Raw genomic sequence first — 19,182 nt, 5'->3', positions numbered from 1 at the left:
AGTTGGCTGGCGGCTGGTTTTGAGAAGGCCGTGTCACCCTTGAGTCATTCCTCAGGAGTCTCTCCCCACCATCCTCTGCCCTTCTCCTCTGATTGCCTCTAGACTGGGATTTTAGAGTTGGAAAGCTTGATAGATAAGGCCTTTTCAACCCAGGAATTGTCTCTGTGACACACTGGCTGGGGAATGTCACCTGAGCCTTTGTTGTGGTTCCCATTATGGAGCCGAGGGAAGAACAGAGACCCAGTGTCGGAAGGTCTGGTTCTGGTCCTGGCATTGACCAAGTCACTTGCCCTTTCTGAGGCTGGCCCTCTCTGGTCCCTCAATGGAGTGACGCCAGAGCTGTGCCCCCTTCCAGGTTGTAGGGGTGACATGAGAGATGTGTGGGCTGGCCTTTGTTAACTCCAAAGGAAGGTACGAAAGGCATCTGAGGAGGCTGACCCCGCACAGCCTTGTCCTTGGTTGAGCAAGCAAATTGTCAGAAGACTGCTCCCTGCAGGCAGTGGACGTCTGCCTTCCTGAAACTTCCTCCCACCGACGCCACCCTGCCCTAAGGCGGCGTGTTCTGTGAACACCCAATTCAGCATTTCAAATTTTGGTGTTGGGAAGTGTCAGGGGCTGTATTGTGTCCCCCAAACTTCATACGTTGAGGCCCTAATCCACAGGACCTCAGAATCTGTGACTGCATTTGGAGACGGGGCCTTCAAAGAGGTGAGTAAGTTAAAACGAGGCATTAGGCTGGGCCCTAATCCAGCCTGACTGGTGTCCTTAAAAGAAGAGGAAATTGGGACATACAGAGAGCCACCAGGAATGCTGGACCACCAAGGAAAGACCACGTGAGGCCACAGTGGGAAGGCAGCTGTCTACAAGCCAAGGAGGGAGACCTCAGCAGAAACCATCTGCTGGCACCTTGATCTCAGACTTCAGTCTCCAGAAGAGTGAGAAGATAAATTTCTGTTGTTTACCCCTCGCAGTGTGTGGTATTTTGTTATGACAGCCCTAGCCAACGAATACAGGAAAATGGTTCCATTTCTCTCCATCTTCCGACCTCTTCATTTTCAATGTCTTATTGCAGCCCCTTTGACACTTTTCTTATTGAACTTTTCTTAGTGAGACTTGCAGATCAAATGGTATCCTTTGCTTTATTCTTTCTTCTGGGCAAAGCACGAGGTGTCATTTTTTTTACAAGTAAATCATTCATGTTTTTTTTTTTTTGCTGAGGAAGATTTGCCCTGAGCTAAGATCCAGTGCTAATCTTCCTCTTTTTGTTTGTGAGCTCCCATCACAGCATGGCCACTGATAGATGAGCGGTATAGGTCCATGCCTGGGAAACGAACCCAGGCTGCTGAAGCAGAGCACACCAAACTTAACCACTGGGCCATGGGGCCAGCCCCATTAATACTTTTATAAATGATGTTTATGACAATGACCATTATACTGGCCACCGTTTATGGATCCTCTCCTTGGTGCTGGGTGTTTTCGCTACTTTACACATTATCATTAAAAAATCCTTGCAAGGTGGGTATTGTTATCCCATTTTACAGATGAGAAAGTGGGGAAGCAGAGAGAGTAGATGACGTGAGCAAGGCCACACAACCTGGATCCACGAAATCCAACGCTCATCAGCTGATGACAGCAGCTGTGTTTTTATGGGGGCTGGGATCGACTGATCTCCAACCCCCCCAAATATTCTGCCTCGTTCAAGGCCGCTCATTTCCACCCTTCTCATTTCATATCCCTCTCCTGAGCAGGCCAGTGTGCCCGTGTGCCCCGCCCGCCTGAGCAGACTGTTTATTGTGGAATAACCAGCCCTTTCTCTTTCCTCCTCTCAATTAATGCAATCCAATAGCTGAGAGTCCTCAGTCAAAGGTATTTTCTTTAGGCGAGACCGTTTAAGAGTGGAAGAAATTTCCTGTTGAGAGGTTTTATATATGTGCTGTGTGTGTGCTCCGGGAGGCAAATGGATGTTTAAGTGTGTGTGAGGTAAAGTATAGCAGACTCCGGAAGTCTGGGGACCGCTCAGGTCCGTAACCCTTACTCTCGCACCAGCTGTCCCGCTCTGCGAGGCCTTCTGGGTTTCCCATTTATGGGGCCCTTTGACTGTTACGACACCTGTTTAAATCTGGTGTTTCCATTACAGGGAGGGGTTTGGTAGGTGGCTGGAATGGGAGACCGTGCAACAGTCACGTGTGCAGCCTCCCCCTCCTCCGGCTACTTCTTATGGAAAATCCATTTTTGGTGTTTTGTTTCAGTGAGAAAAGCATAAAAATATTTTCAGGGACCCACCTCCCCCTTGCTTGCAGCTAAAATTTCAGCCTTTGACGAGGGGGGCCCAAATCTCTTTTGAACAAAGACAGCACGAATCAACGCGTTGTTGTCTCCACATTACTTTTGGGAAAAAAGATGATCTTTTAAAGCATGTTACGTGGACTTTGTTCCGTGAAATTGCATGACTTTAAACTTGCCTGGTGATGGCATTCTGTGTCATCTCCTTTAGAATTATTGGCCTCGTCAGGCAGGAGATCTTTGCTGTAGACAGAGCAATGTTATCCCCATTTTACAGATAGGAAGCTATTTACCAACATTTGTGTATGTGTATATATATATGTCTCCTTATTTAAATATATGTATGTATCTTTATTTAAAAAAATATTGAGGGGCCGGCCCTGTGGCCAAGTGGTTAAGTTCTCGTGCTTCGCTCTGGCGGCCCAGGGTTTCGCTGGTTCAAATCCTGGGCGCAGACATGGCACCGCTCATCAGGCCATGTTGAGGCAGCGTCCCGCAGGCCACAACTAGAAAGACCTGCAACCAAGATATACAACTATGTACCAGGGGGATTTGGGGAGATAAAGCAGAAAAAACAAAAGAAAGAAAGATTGGCAACAGTTATTAGCTCAGGTGCAAATCTTTAAAAAAACAGTATTGAAATTGAAATACAACATGCATATAGAAGAGTGTACATTATTCTAAATCTGTAGCTTAATGAATTCTTACAAACAACACACCCATGTAACCAGCACTCAGATTCAGAACCAGAACATGTGGAGACCCCAGAAACCTCCCCTCTGCCCCTTTCCTTTCAGGGCAACCCAATCTTGATTTCTGGCACCATTGATCAGTTGTTGTCCTTGATAATAACGGAATCATTTTTCATCAATTGTTTTCCATCAGTTTTGCCTTTACGTGGTTGCAAGATAGAAGCTATCTAATAAAGTCCACATGAAGAAGTCTTGTTCTCACCCTCTCCTTATTAACCCCATTCTGTCTACACCCTCAGGGAACTCCTTTTCTTGGTTTCCCGAGAATCCTTGCAGTATTGGTGTAGATAAACACAGGTGTGTATTCTAATTTTCACAATTTTCTTTTTCAAAAGATGGCACCCCCTCCTCCCTGCCCTACGCCTTGCTGTGTAACCTCCCTCGGTCCCTCGGCTTCAGTCCTATTACCCACCATGGTTCAGGCCCTGTGTAGCGGGTTGAGTAGTGTCCCCCCAAAACTTAAGTCCACTGGGAGCTCCAAATGTCACCTTATTTGGAAATAGAGTCTTCGCAGATATAAATTGTTAAGAGGAGGTCATAGTGGATTAGGGTGGGCCCTAAATCCAGTGATTTCTGATCCGGAGACGCAGACACAAGGGGAGAAGGCTGTGATGATGGGGGCAGAAACTGGAGTGGGGTACGTACAGGCTGTGGATTGCGGGAGCCACCAGGGGCTGAAAGAGACAAGGAAGATCCTCCCCCAGAGCCTCTAGGGGGAGCGCAGCCTTGCTGGCACCTTCATTTTGGATTTCTAACCCCCAAAACTGTGAGACAACAAAATTCCAGGTTTTGAGCCATCCAGTTTGTGGTACTTTGTTATGGAATCCCCAGGAAACTGACACCCTCTCCTTGCCCTGTGTCCTGAGCCTCGCTGCTTCTCTCTGACATCTCATCTTTACCCTCCAAGGCATCTTCCCCGCGGAGGTCAGCCGTCCCTCTAAAACATGTCTGATGGGTGTCACTCCTGGCTTAGAACCCGTCAGAGATTCCCTTTTGTTTACTGGATGACGTCCAAGCTTCTTGGCGTGGTGTGTGTCCCCTGCTCCACCTCTTCTGCCTCACCTGTCACTCACTCCAGCCTGGCCCAGTCAACCCCGAGGTGGACGCAGATGGGCAACTGCCAACGGGGCCGCTGTGTTTGGATTGAAGAGCACCAGGTGTGACTTTGAATTTGATGCAGCTAGATGGCTCTTCCGGCCGGGTCCACCGCTGTGCCCAGGACTCTCTTCTTTCTACGGTTCTTGCATTTAAATGACCTTCCTGGCCTCCACAGTGGTTCAGGTTGCAGCCTTCACTCACAAATTCGCAAACACAGCAGGCTCCCGCACAGGGATGCAGTGGTGAGGGCAGTAACCCAGAGTCCGACTGCCTGGTTTGCATTGTCTGCTCGGCCACTTACTGACAGACTGACCTTGCTCTGTGCCTCAGTTTTCCCATCTGTCAAATGGGGATAGTAATAGTAGCGACCTGGGAGGGCTGTTGGGAGGAGTAAACGAGTTCATTCCTGTAGATGTTCCCAACGGGCCTGGCTTCTGTTAAGAGCTCAAAAAGCGTGAGCACCTAACATTTTATGCTGCATTTTCTCCCCTTCCAGTCTATTCTTACTTACTGTTGTTGTTGTTGTTGTTTTTAAAGATTGGCACCTGAGCTAACAACTGTTGCCAATCTTTTTTTTTTCTTTCTGCTTTATCTCCCCCAAATCCCCCCAGTATGTATAGTTGTATATTCTAGTTGTGAGTGCCTCTAGTTGTGGCATGTGGGACGCCACCTCAACGTGGCCTGATGAGCGGTGCCATGTTGGTGCCCAGGATCCAAACCAGTGGAACCCCGGGCGGCTGCAGTGGAGCGCCCAAACTTAACCACTCGGCCATCGGGCTGGCCCCTATTCTTGCTTACTTTTTAAGGTTCAGTTGCGGGCATTGTCATTTCTAGAAAGCCTTCCAGGACCTTCGCTGTTGACATAGTAACCTGTTGTCTTTTTTTTTTTGAAGTAGTGTTACATTTGTTGTTTACCTGGACTACTAGCTTTAGAAGTTGGTTACTCTTTTTTTTTTTTTTGAGAAAGATTAGCCCTGAGCTAACTACTGCCAGTCCTCCTCTTTTTGCTGAGGAAGACTGGTCCTGAGCTAACATCCATGCCCATCTTCCTCTACTTTATATGTGGGATGCCTGCCACAGCATGGCTTTTGCCAAGCGGTGCCATGTCCACACCCGGGATCCGAACTGGTGAACCCCAGGCCGCCGAGAAGCGGAACGTGCAAAGTTAACCGCTGCGCCACCGGCCCGGCCCCTCTTGTTTTTATTAAAATATAATTGACATACAGTATCCTATTAGTTTCAGGTGTATATCATAGTGATTCAATATTTATATCTATTATGAAATGATCACCACAATAAGTCTGGTTACCATTCTCACCATACAAAGTTATTACAATATTGTTGACTCTAATCCCTATGCTGTACATTACATCCTCATGCCTTATTTATTTTATAACTGGAAGTTTGTACCTCTTAATCCCCTTTACCTATTTCACCTGCCCCAACCCCTCCCCGCTCTGGTGACCATCAGTTTGATCTCTGTATCTGTGAGTCTGTTTCTGTTTTGTTTGTTTGTTTTGTTTTTAGATTCCACATATAAGTGAAGTCATACAGGATTTGTCTTTCTCTCTGACTTATTTCACTTAGCATAACACCCTCTAGGTCTGTCCCATTTTCTCTATTAATCTGTTGTGTGCCTCTCTCCGTGGAGGCCCTGGAATTCTTGAGGGCAGGCCCATCCTAGATCTCCGGCATCCCTGTCCCTGGCATGGGGCCTGGCACCCTGTAGGTCTTCAGTTTGTTGCTTGCTCAGGAAAAGAACAAGTCGTGAGCTGAGCGTCCTCACAAGTGTCAGGATGTGCCAGGGTTGACCTCAAACTCTCATGTCAGCTGAAGACACTTGTCTAGGGCTTTTCTGTTCCCATGGGGAGGTGTGGGGAGTGTCTGAGTTCTCTGAGAGATCAGGGCAATGGGAGGGAGAAACCGGCCTGGGTGGAGAACCAGCCTTCCCGCTGACTTCACAGTTAAAGGGACTTGCTGCCGTCTCAAAGCTCCTGTGGGATCTGCTGGACCCGGTCTTTTGATGGGCAGGCCAAGTTCATTCGCAGCTCCGCAGTGCCTCACATAGGGTCATCTTCCCGTGAACCTCTGTAAAGCTTGGTGTCCATACCTGTCATGAATTTTAAGGAGTCAGAGCTAATTTAAATATGCTTCAGTTTTAAGGTGATATGAGAAAGAATTGGGTTAACAAGAACTTTCTGGATCAACTGAGAGAGACAAAGACCCTGAGAAAAAAATGTCAAGCCCTTCAAATATCCTAACAATGGTTATTCCTTTAGGATTTTTGGGGTGGTAAAGACTTAGTGATGGGCGGGCAGAAATTAAGATTTTTAAGTGCTGGTTTTGGATTCTTTGGTTTGTCCTGGAACTTAGAACAGTGTAGACCATTAACTCAGGGCTCAGTTCCCTGCAGTTAAAGATGCTTGCTCTCTCAGTGCAGACTGGACTTAATGACTTTTTAATACGGCTTGGAGATGCAGAAAAGAAAAAGTCCCCTGGCTGGCGTGTTGGGCTTAGAAGTTTAAATAGTGAATTTGGATGTTTTGTTTCAGCCCCTAGCCTGGTTTCTTGCACCTGGGCGGTCCTCAATAAATATTTTGTGTTTTCCATTATATTGAGAGTGTCAGGTTTTTGGATCTGAAACTCAGGACCCTGGAGAGGTTCTTGTGAGTCCAGGCAGCTGTTTCCGACAGACCAAAGGGCATGTTTGTCCCTTGAAGGGGCCGTGTGAAAGGAGAGCTCAGCACATCCTGGAACTGGGCATTTATGAGATCAGGAATCCCTCGTACTTCAGAAACTCTTCATCTAACCCCACTCCCTCCTGGCCACACGTTACAATCAGAAGGTCGATAGCTGTACTGCCCACTCTGGTGACCACTGGCCACGTGGCCACAGAGCCCTTGAAATGTGGCTCGTCTGAATTAGGATGTGCTGTAAGCGTAAACTGTAGACCAGATTTCAAAGACTTAGTGAGAAAGAGAAGAATGTAAGATAGCTCATTAATAATTTTTATATTGATTATATGTTGAGATATTATTTGTGATATACTGGGTTGAATAAAGCAGGTTATTAAATTTAATTTAGCCTTTTTACTTTTTTTTAACGTAGCCATTGGAAAATGTAAAGTTATGTTTTTATTGAATAGCCCTGGTCTAGACAATGATTGTCTGTTTATCTTCCGGGGATAACCTGGTAGAGTGAGTGAATTATCTCTTATTTCAGGAATCTCAATTCTTCTTCTTCTTTTTTTTTTGGTGAGGAAGATTGGCCCTGAGCTAACATCTGTAGCTAATCTTCCTCTTTTTGCTTGAGGAAGATTGTCCCTGAGCTAACTTCTGTGCCAGTCTTCCTCTCTTTTGTATGTGGGATGCCTCCACAGCATGGCTTGATGAGTGGTGTGCACCTGGGATCTGAACCTGTGAACCCTGGGCTGCCGAAGCAGAGTGTGCAAACTTAACCACTACACCACTGGGCTGGCCCAGGAATCTCAATTCTAATGGGCCCCCTAAAGCATGTTTGAAGCTAGGGTGTGGGGAGAATGGCAAGTGGGAGGGTGAGTGATTTGAGTCTCCTACCCTTCCTAACTAGCTCAGTGGAAAGGCAGAGGAATTTTCTCTGCCACAAAATTAATTTAGGCAAATTTAGATGATCAGGCAGACACGATATCAGCATCTATTATGAATAATAATAGTACTGCATATTTAATTGCTTGACTCCCTTTTAAAAGCTTAAGAATAAAGAAGTAAGAGTTGTCACAAAACCTTGAAATAGTTTAGGAAAAATTAATCAAGAGCATACAAGCCGTAGCATAGCCAAGGAGGGGAGGCACAGCGTATCGAGACGAGATTTCATGCGTTGGCTTGTCGTATCCATAGCAAGCCATCAGTGTTGTGCTGTTTGGGTCTGGGCGTCTAGGACTGTGCCTGGTTTTAGTTGGTTCAGGAGGAGGCTTCTGTGTAATCCCCATTCCTGCTCTCCAGCCAGAGTAATTCGTCAGTCCTTGCATCATTAAATGGCTCCCCTGAAGAAGGAACTACATGCCTGTTTGCATTGGTTGCTTTTGGTTTCATACTTGTTCCCCTTGCTGTTGGTTGCTGGTGTGTTTCCCCTGATGGATGCCAAAATCCTTGTGATGCAACATCTTGTTTTATTTTTCATTTATTTGTCAAATTTATTGTTTATTTATTTTTTTTTGCAGGGGAAGATTAGCCCTAAGCTAACATCTGTTGCCAATCTTCCCCCTTTTTTCTTCCTTTTTCTCTCCCAAATCTCTAGTACATAGTTGTGTATAGTTGTAAGTTCTTCTGTGTGAGCTGCCACCAGAGCATGGCTACTGACAAATAAGTGGTGTGGTTGCACTCCTGGGAACTGAACCCGGGCTGCCGAGGCAGAGCGCACCAAGCTTTAACCTGTAGACCATCAGGGCTGGCTCTGTTTTATTTTTTTTAACTCCTGTGTTATTGTACATAAAATGCATATTCAGATTATATTTGTTAATTGAGGTAGTTAATGGTTAATAAAAAAGCAGATCACTCTTTTTCCTTCTCTCCTGCTCTCCTTCCCCTTCTGGTCCTGCTTTCTCCATTTTTTTCATTCTCTCTCTCCCTCCATGTCATCCTGCTTCTTTTTCTTCTAAGGTATGGGTCACATGGAGAAGTCCTGAAAAATGTGTCTCCAGCTGGCCTGTCTGTCCCCTTTCTTTTAACCAGTAAAGCCTCGCCTTAACTGAGTGTTGCTTCATTTTATTTGACCACCTTGGCCCTTCCTTCTGCAGTCTCCTCTCACTCAGGCAACCCCAGGGGTGGAAGGCCCTCACCTGGTGCCCAGTGGCTGGCTCCCAGCACAGACTTGCCTTGGACAAGGGCCAGACCCAGGGTTGGAGCTGGGCAAACACTCTTAGCTGATTGGATGGAGGCCCAGGGTGGAGTCCCTGTGGGCTCCGTGGAGGCCTGGTTTTACTTAAGATATTCCAAACAGTGAAGGGGGAGTAAACAGTCTGCTAATTAAATCTGTAGGTGGCAGTAAATTTGGAGGTGTTGCAAAGCCCTCTGCACACAAGAGGCCGTTGGGAAAATACAAAGAGCTGTAGAAAGGTGAGGCAAAGCTTGGGGAGATGAGATTCTGCCTGGAAAAGTACAAGCTGCCATCTGGAGAGAAATTAGCCATGGTAGCGTGCTCTGTGGGGCGTAAGTCAGTGGCGCGGTGATTGACTGGGAGCCAGAACTCTTAGGTCCGGTTTCTTGTTCTTGATAGTCAGTAGTCTTTGTATATTTTTTTTAACCCCTACATTTATTACTCAGCAATAAAGGCAGTCCTACTGTACTCTGTGTTTATATGGGTCAGCCTTAAAGGTGAAAAGATAAGAAGTAGGTTCCTCCAAAATCATTTGCCCATCTGCTTCCATTTTCTTTGGCTCTGGACCCCTAGGGCGGCCAGGGGTCAGAGATCTTGGAGGTTGGTTCTGGGAACTGGAAGTGTGGCTGACCAGCTGGTGGGGGCAGCTGCCTGCTCAGGGTGGATCAGAAGGCGCCTTGCTTCTGGGTGTGTGTCCACCGGGAGGGTTCATACCGTTGGTCTCTTGGGTACCTCACAGTGAATAGGTTTGTGGATCTCCATCAGCCTTCCTGGCACCCCCTCTTCCTAGGAGCTTCATAATCGCACAAAGATGCTTTAGTGCTCTGAGCAGACTTCCACTGGCCAGTTTGAAAAACTACACTCTCATCATGGGTGACAGGATTGCGTCAAGGGTGAAGAGCAGGGACTTTTGGAGTTAGGTCTCAGGGCAATCTTGGCCAAGTTGCTTAATTTCTCAGCCTCAGCTTTCTTATCTGTAAAATGGCACAATAAGGTTAAAGAGATCTTGTAGATAGAGAACTTTGCTTGGAAGTGAACTTCAGCTGGGTAAATGTTAGCTATCCCTGAACTAAATATAGGTCATATTCCAAATCTTTTCAATGTGCGTTCAGAGGAGCCCCTACCAGGTGAGGTTACCCTGGGAGATGACATTGACACCAGACAAGAACTGGGAGAAGAATGGTGACATCAGGTCTAGCAGGGCTAAGACAGGACGGAAGTTCATTTGAGTTTCCTGATGTGGTTGTTTGAATGCCAAGTTATCTTCTTGCCATCCGACATGTTAGAGTAAATGAACCTTTGCAAGGGGTTTACAAAAGCAATGACAGGTCCTTACTCAAGCAAAGATGGTGACCAGTAAATGATGTGATGTCCATGATGGAGGTGAGTGAAACTGACAGGGGGCCACAGAGGGATTGAATCTTCCCAGTGACAGCATCTTGCATTGTCTCTTGTTGACGGTCCCCTGAGAACGAAGGGGCACGAGAGAAACTTTCCGCGGAGTTGAAGGAGGACAGATGAGTAGGTTAGAGGTTGCGGACTTTTAAGTTTATAAACACACGTCAGTACAGCTGCTTTGTGCTGACCATCACTTTCTGCATTTGAGAACTATTTTGGGGAGAAGGGCCATGCTGGCTGGGTGACCTAATTTGTTTCTTTTGTTTCCTTGGGCCTGGACTGGGCAGGTAGCCCTGACCCGCAAGGTCTTAAACTGCCTGAAAGGAAATCCATTTGCTGATAGGGAAGATACACTTAGAGATAAAGAAGAGAATGTTTTGTTTACAGCTTCCTTTCTGCCTGACTCTGGGTTTAGTCAAAGTATTAAGGAGCTGGTGACTGGAGCATACTCCTCCTGTTTCTGAAATCTTATCCTTGAAACGCAAACCAGACCATCATTACACTGGTTATTGTTTTCTAATTGTTTTGTCTGTATTCATTTTCTCTCCCCGACCCAATGGGACTGAGGACTCATTGAGGACAGAGTTCATGACTCTCTCCACTTTCCACCGTGATTAGACTCCATAAGTACCCGACTGAAGGATTAAAGAGGGATTTAATTTCCATCATTTATATTCTTCCTGTTTCCTAAAAGGACATGATGAATGTAACTGAATTTTTATCTTGAGAAATATTTTAAATAAAAGTCATATACTTAAAGTGCATTGATATTCCTGCCTAAGAAGAAAAATCTTTATCCATTGTCACCCCCCTCATCCCCCTTCAGTCTCTACTCTCCCGAGTTATCTGTTTCTCTCTGTAAATGAATGACTCTTGGTGTTCAAATACTGAGGTCTCATCCGCCGCCTTGTGTGCTGGGAAGCTTGCCATCCCCACTGTTTGGGGTCTCCCATCTCAGAGGTATTAACACTATTGTGTCTATCAATGGTAGTCTACCAGACTGTTGGAAATGAACAGACGTGGAGCTTCCACTCTGCTTCTGTGGGTGGGGGGCACAGGAGGCATTTCCTTGGAGGAGAATTTCTATCTGAAGGATAATGGTGGGCTAGATCAGAGACTTAACCCTTGGGAGACTCTTGACCACAAGTGGCTTAGGAGGGTGGGGACCTGGAGATGAGAGATACTGAGGAGATTGCCGTACTGGCTTGGGCTTGGTGACCTCTTAAGGTCCTTTCTCTATCTTCAGGTTTTGTGATACATGGCAGGGTGGTGTGGTGGGGGGAGGTGGCTGACAGATGGGGGATTTTAGCCCAGTCCCTTCTCTCTGGGAGTGTCCCAACACCTGCTTTTTGCCTGGTAGGTCTGTATGCTCTTTGAAGGTTTTTTCATCTTCTTCTTGATCTTAGTAGGTCTTCAGTAAGTGTTATTTAAATAATAAGTTGTCTGTAACTTAAGTTGCCTTTGCCTGGAGTCATTGAGACCCTTTCTTTTTAGAACTTTCCACCAGGCATTGTAAGTATGGCACAGGCTTCCTTCCCAGTTGAGAGGCAAGCAAATGTCTTAGTGTCTGGCCTTCCCAGAGTCTGATAACCTCGGTTTCTCCCACCCTCCCTCTACCAAAACTTGCTTTCTAGAAAATGCCTGTGTGTCAGCGTGAATAAGTTCCAGTGGGCGTGATGAGGAGTTTCAGTTCAAGGAGAGGTGAGGAGGCCCCTGCTGCTGGGTTCTCGGAGACGGGAGACAGGAGGAGTTTGGGGGGGTCTGTGTTGGTGGGCAACGCTTCTAGCTCCAGGTCTTCCCTGGGTGACTGCGTTCCAGCAGGAGTGCACTCAATTGGTTCTCTCTTCTGGAGCTGCCTTCTCAGGTGTCTAGTCCTGAGTGGGTGGCCCGGACATCTTAGGAAGTTCTTGGATTCTTGAAGGAAAGTCAAGAAGCAGAGACCACAAGCTTTTGGGATTCCCATAGATATGCTGTGCAGGTCAAGTACCTGAAGATCTCTGTGACTGCAGACTCACGGGAGGGATTCCCTTGTACGGGCATTGGAGGTCTGTGTGAGAGCTGGGAGAGCACTGCCATGTTGTCTCGGAACTAAGGGGAGTCCTGGGACCTTCCCCGTGGGACTTCCTCTCCAAGTGGTCTGCTGAGCGATCTGCTGAGCATTTCTTTTTCTATTCAGATTGACTGAAAAGATTTAGAAGGTCGTTAATTTGCCAAATGAACTCAGCTTATAGAGCCCCTGACCACAGACAAAACAGTTACATATAAGCTGTACCAGCAGTTTCCACTATGCAGTATGCGTTTATCACAGTCAGGGGAAACAGGTGACTGGGCCTTTGACCTCATTTGATGTGTTGCCTGCTCCCCACGGCCTCCATTTGCTTCTTGTCCGTCCTTCCCTCCTCAGTCTGCTTCTGTGATGCCCTGCGGAGAGAACGCAGATCTGATCCTGTTTGGTTGCTCATCTGCCCAGGGCGCAGTGGTGGGGCACCTCTGTCAGCCAGGCCTAAAGCAGAGCATGGTGGTAAGTGCCTAGGGGATGAGGCCAGGAGGACCAGGTTCAAAGTTAGCAGGTGATGAGGTCGGGTAGACCAGGTTCAAAGTTAGCAGGTGATGAGGCCAGGAGGACCAGGTTCAAAGTTACCAGGTGATGAGGCCAGGTAGACCAGGTTCAAAGTTAGCAGGTGATGAGGCTGGGTGAACTAGGTTCAAAGCCAGTGTGTTCCCTTGGGGGAGCTATTTAACATCTCGCCCTCTCATTTCTTTCTTCCTATGGAAGATGCAGGATACTGAGAGTCCCTGGTTTCAGGGTTAACAGCATAGACTCCATCAGACTGCCTGAGTTTGAATTCTGGCCCCACCACTGCTTGCTGTGCGGCTTTGGGCAGGTCACTCGACTCTGCCTCAGCCGGCTCGTCTGTAAGCTGAGATTGAATAGTACCCGTCTCACTGGGGTGTTGGAGGAGGATAATAAAGGCTTGGAATAGTGCAAGGCGGACACTAAGTGCTGTGTAAGCTTTTGCATTAATGAACCACTGAAAGGGGCGTTACATGATAAAATGGATGTAAAATGTGGGCTCAGTCCACTTTAGTTCTTTTGCTTATTAACCTTGGCAGAGAGTAAACTCTGATAATTTGGCCTGATTTCCCATTAGATGTTCCATTTTCCTGTTAAAACCATCATCAGCAAATCAGGGGAAATCTTGGTGCTCCTTGCCACCCAGCAAGAGAAGAGCATTGGGCTTCAGAGTTAGACTAGACTTTTGAATCCTGGTTCTGGCATGCACTAGCTGTGGAATTTGCCCCTGCGTCTTAGCTTTTTTTGGTCTGAGCAATGGGAATTAGGATGCCGGGAGGGTGAGCCAGGTGTGTATGGCTGTCTCCACTTTATTGATGAGCAAACAGGTTCAGAGATTTGCCCACGGTCACACAATTAGTAAAGAGCCAGCTAGAGCCTAGAAGCTCTGCAGACTGTGCCCAGGATTGTTCAGGAGTCCCTCTGTTACTCCATCATGCTGCTGCTCTGAAATAATGGTCTTTTTTTTCTCACTTTCAAAGTCCAGACATCTTCCTTAAAGAGTTTTAACCAGGCAGTTCAAATGACGTCGTCAGTGGAGAAGAAATTTCTGCTGCTTCTATAAATGCATGGTGTTCTTTTAGACCTTTCTTAATTGCACCATTTGGGACTTTTTCTGCAAAAGCATTTAGTTATTTAGTTCATGAAGCTATATTTAGTGAAAATTGCAACTAATAAAGTTGCGGGGCACCCTTATTACATCTTGAGGCTGTAGCTCTGTTGTTTGATGACATTTGTAAAGCGACAATAAATATAACTTACATGTTTTGTTTCATTTACTTCTCTTTGCAGGTATCTTTTGTGGGGTGTGAAAAATTGAAATGAGAAATCTGGTTTTACAGAGGAGTTACTGCTGTTTAAAAACATGGTGTTTGGCGCCATGACAAAGCTATTTGAAGCCCTGAATGATGACGGTCCATTGAGAATGATTAAGAATGTGCTAAAAATTGTTTTACAGATGGATGGTGAATTATAGCGATTGTTCCTAAGTTTAAGCGACACATTTTGTGGTTGTAGCTTAAAAACTTGTCACGTTGAGATACTAGGTAGCATTAGTTACTAGAATGGGAAAATAACATTTTAATTTGTTATTTAAGTTGGTTGGATACAAAGAAAGTTCCCAGTCATCATGACTTTCAATTCTTGATCTGTTATTGTCAGTGATCCAATTTGGATGAAACTATTTGCAAAGGACAGCTTCAGTTGGAAAAATGGGCCTTTCAAATGTTGTGGAACGTTTGTGCTAGAAGCATCCTTTTAGAGGACTGATGGTCCAGTTCATTCACTAATGATGGGGAGCCTGAGGCTCAGAACAATGGCTTCCTTAGAACCTAAACGAGGATGTTGAATAATCTCATGGTAGAGATATGGTTAATAATATCTTAACAATTGCAGTTCTTGCTCACCTTTACTTCTTAAAGAGGCTCAGTTGTGTGTGTTTCACATCGTCAATTGTGATGTGAAAACCAAGGCTCAGAGAAGTTAAGTAATTTATCCAAGGTCACACAGCTAGTGAGTCCTGGATCCTTAGGTTTTCTGGAATTCTAGAATATGATCTTTAAGAAAAACTCTAGAAACTGTTTTCTAATTTAAACTAAGACTTCCAGCTTGATTTTTTGCCAACTTTCTGTCATTTCCAGTTATCTGACCATACAATAGAAAGCCAACCTCGCTGAGTATTTTAGGACGAGGGTTTCTTTTTAGAGAAGGTGGGAGAGTTGAGGTAGTTACAGGTAAATCTAGCCATCTCTCCCTTCTTAAGAAGATGTTCAGGAAGAAGCAAGCATAAAGCCAGTTGATGTGTAAGTTCATGGACTCATGAAACGAAAGGAAGCAATCACGGACCATTCATGAAACACCTGCTCTGTGCCCTTCACTCGGCTGTGTATAAACCCTGTATAAACCCCTGATGTTGATGAGCCATAGGTCCTTTTCAGGATTTATTGTCCCCTTAGGCAGCAGGGGTTCCTTCACCTGTGGAAGAAGTGGCAGGAGCCTGGGGAGTTTTTTGCTGGTCCAGTGCGGGAAGTCGATGGGGAAGCCAGTCTTGAATTCAGCTTCTAATTCCAAGACCAGGGTTCTTTGCCCTGCCCCACAGTTACGTGACCATATGTTTCTGTAGGTTTATATGCAATATAAATCTCCAATCGGATGGCTGGGGAGTGCTTTTTCTGGCTCTGTGGCTTCAGCTGTCTGAAAGGAATGCCTTTCATAAACATGGGGAGGGAATTGCATTTTCACTTTGTGATAATTCATGTTGCACTAGCGGGAAAGGTCATTAGCGTGGGGAATTCCACTAGTCCCTGGAGCGGTGGGTCCTAAATGAGTGGGCCTGCCCTCCGACAGTCACATTTTTTCCCTTTGGGTATTTAATACCACAAGTGTGGTTTCTTTATTATTTTTTTTTTTTTTGAGAAATTTCATGAATGAAAGTTTAGAACTCAAAAGAAAGGAAAAATAAAACCTCACCCATAAACTCATCATTCTTAAATAGCTATTGTTAGAGTTTATTTTTTTTATTGTGGTGATATACCCATACATACAATTTACCATTTTAACCACTTTTAAGTGTCTGGTTCAGTGGCGTTAAGTACACTCACGTTATGCATGTTCACATTTTCGTACCACCATCCTTTTCCGAAACTTTTTCATCTTCCCAAACTGAAACTCCACACACATTAGACAGTCACTCCCCATTTCTCCCTCCCCATAGCCCCTGGCAGCCACCATTCTACTTTCTGTTTCTGTGAGTTTGACGATTACAGATACTTCCTATAGGTGGAGTCATACAGTACTTGTCCTTTTGTGGCTGGGTAATTTCACTTAGTGTAATGTTTTAAGTTTCATCTATATTGGAGAATGTGTCAGAATGTGCTTCCTTATTAGGGCTGAATAATATTCCATTGTGTGTATAGACCACGTTTTGTTTACCCATTCGTCTGATGATGGACACTTGGGTTGTTTCCATATTTTGGCTATTGTGAGTAATGCTGGTATAAACATGGGTGTACAAATACCTATTTGAGTCTCTGCTTTCCATTCTTTTGAGTATACACCCGGAAGTGGAATTGCTGGATCATATGGTAATTCTGTGTTTAGTTTTTTTGAGGGACCGCCATACTGTTTTCCAAGTTGGCTGTACCAATTTACATTCCCACCAGCAATGTACAAGTGTTACAATTTCTCCACATCCTCGCCATTACTTGTTATTTTCTGTATTTTGATACTGGTCATGCTAATGGATATGAAGTGATATCTCACTGTAAGTTTTGATTTGCATTTCCCTAGTGATTAGAGATGTTGAGCATCTTTTCACGTGTTTATTGTTAGTATTTTACAATACTGTCGTTATTATTTAACAATAATACTGTTAATATTTATCTTCCCTGTGTTTACCTTGGCATGTTTTTTTTCCTCTTTCCTGAATGTAGGCATGGCCTACACTAAACTATGTTCAGTATATTCCATATCGTCCACCATCAACAGGTTTAGTGTCGCAGCAAAGTGTGAACGTCTATCTCACACTTACCCAATTGGTGATGTATTTGGTGATAATTCTGACCAGGCCAAGTTCTTCTCCTTAGGAAACCCAAGCTCATTGGGATTTTAGCAGCCATCTGTCGGTAATACCACGGGGCCATGCACGTTGTGAAGACTTCTGGATTTCAAGTAAGAGGCCCTGGGTTTTATTACAGAGTGAAAGGAGGCTTAGGACCAGTTAAGACTCTTCTTTAAATGCTGATGCCCAGAGGGTCAGGAACAGCCTGTCTGTGACGTGTATGTCCCAGGGACTTGGACCCTTCAATGAATGGGTTAATTGCATAGCTTCGATTTCAAAGTGGAAAGCGGGATTTGTGGGGTTGAGCACACCCTTCTTCTCCACGACGGTGTTCTAAACTTCCTTTTGTCTTTTATTTGAAATCTGGAGAACGTTTTTCATAGAAACAATGTTACCGGGGTGACCGTTTCCCAGGATACCTCTAAAGGCCAGGGAACCCACACGTTCCATTCACTGGAGCCAGCCCGGCACGTCGGCAAGATCAGACTGACGGAGTTTGCACCTGGCTGAGCCCCGCCCCTCTGAGTCCATTTCCTCGTCCATACCACAGGGATAATACTGCCTGGTGTGCATTGTTGTTGAGAAAAAGAAAAGCAGTGATTAATGACTGTATCGTATCCTAAGCCACAAATTTGGTGACTTAAAACAATGCTAGTTTATTCTCTCCCAGTTCAGCAGCCAGAAGTCCCAAATCACTATCACTGGTTCCACATCAAGCTGTGGGCAGGGCCACACTCCCTACGAGGCTCCAGGGAGCATCTATACCTTTCCTCTTCCAGCTTCGGGTGACTGCTGGCATTCCTTGGCTTGTGGCTGCGTCACTCCCATCTTTGCTCTGTGATCACGTTCCTTTCTCCTTTTCTCCGTGCGTCTTCTCCTCTTATATCTGTGAAATCCCCCTCTGCTTCCATTTTATTAGGATACATGCGATTGCGTTTTGGTTAAGATCCTTTTACCATAAAAGGTAGTATTAACAGATTCTGGGGTTTGGACTCGGGGAATATCTTTGGGGGATATATTTTAGCCTTCTACTATGAGGAATAATAGTAATAGTATTCTCCACCAATGTTTTTATGTGATGGGATTGTCTTAAAGTTCTTTACACAGATCCCCTGAGATCACGGGTGGAGCAGGGAACAGTTATGGTCTTAACGGCCACATGGTGAGTGTTTAAGCCCCTGGCACAAGACAGAAGCCCAGTGCATACTAACTTAGTATATTTATTTTCTTTTCCTTTTTTTTTTTTTTTGAGAGGAAGATTGACCCTGAGCTAACATCTGTTGCCAGACTCCCTCTTTTTGCTTGAGGGAGATTGTCCCTGAGCTGACATCTGTACCAGTCTTCCTCTATTTTGTGTATGGGACTCCCCCATAGCATGGCTTGATGAGCAGTGTGTGGGTCTGTGCCTAGGACTGAAGCTGTGAACCCTGGGCCACGGAAGTGGAGCGCATGAACTTAACCACTGCACTGGTGGGCTGGCCCCTAACTTAGTATATTTCTAAGAATTTTCTGCTACACCACCTTGACTCTTGTTCGTTTTTTTTGACTAACATCTGCTACCAATCCTCCTCTTTTTGCTGAGGAAGACTGGCCCTGAGCTAACATCCGTGCCCATCTTCCTCTACTTTATACATGGGACGCCTACCACAGCATGGCTTGACAAGTGGTGCCATGTCTGCACCCGGTATCCAAACCAGTGAACCCCCGGCCGCCAAAGCAGAATGTGCGAACTTAACCGCTGTGCCACCGGGCCAGCCGCTCTTATTGGGTTTTATTCTAAGTTCCTTTTGTGCATCTTTTCTTCTTCTCTTTTTTATCTCGATGGACCTAGTTGTGTGGGTACCAACAGTGTTTGTTTTGAGGGTTGGGACTTGGGATCACTAGCTCGGAAGAGGCAGGAGGATGCCATACCGAATCTTGCGGGTTCATCACACTTGGGGAAAACCTTTCCTTTAGGAGCCCATGGGGGTGTTTCAAGTCTACTGTCCCTGTGGAGCCTGTGGAGACCTCTTCCGAGACACAAACTGGTGTCATTCCTAACTTTTCCTGAGTGTGTTTTTACCTGCCCAAGGAATCTTGCCCCGGACAATGGCCATGACCAGGAGCCTTGCTCGTTTTTGAAATCCCTTGCTCCATGGAAATTCTGACCGATTCCAGTTTCCTTC

At 45.7% G+C, this 19,182-nt stretch overlaps 1 protein-coding gene and 1 long non-coding RNA gene across 6 annotated transcripts in view; one reads left to right on the top strand and one right to left on the bottom strand.

Annotated features, from left to right (window-relative positions):
- Positions 1-17,371, bottom strand: part of LOC103550554 (uncharacterized) — a 29,125-nt gene extending 11,754 nt beyond the window's left edge. Inside the window, exon 1 of the long non-coding RNA XR_544815.2 lies at positions 16,988-17,371. This is a non-coding gene — a long non-coding RNA (uncharacterized lncRNA). The remainder of the gene's footprint in view (positions 1-16,987) is intronic.
- The window catches only part of TIAM1 (TIAM Rac1 associated GEF 1), a 352,305-nt gene that overhangs the window by 17,369 nt on the left and 315,754 nt on the right, over positions 1-19,182 (top strand). The gene's annotated exons all lie outside the window — the stretch shown is intronic.

Source organism: Equus przewalskii, chromosome 27 (genome assembly GCF_037783145.1).
Source record: "Equus przewalskii isolate Varuska chromosome 27, EquPr2, whole genome shotgun sequence".
Lineage (NCBI taxonomy): Eukaryota > Metazoa > Chordata > Mammalia > Perissodactyla > Equidae > Equus > Equus przewalskii.
Note: the sequence above shows the minus strand (reverse complement) of the source record. Positions and strands in the feature narration are given on the sequence as shown.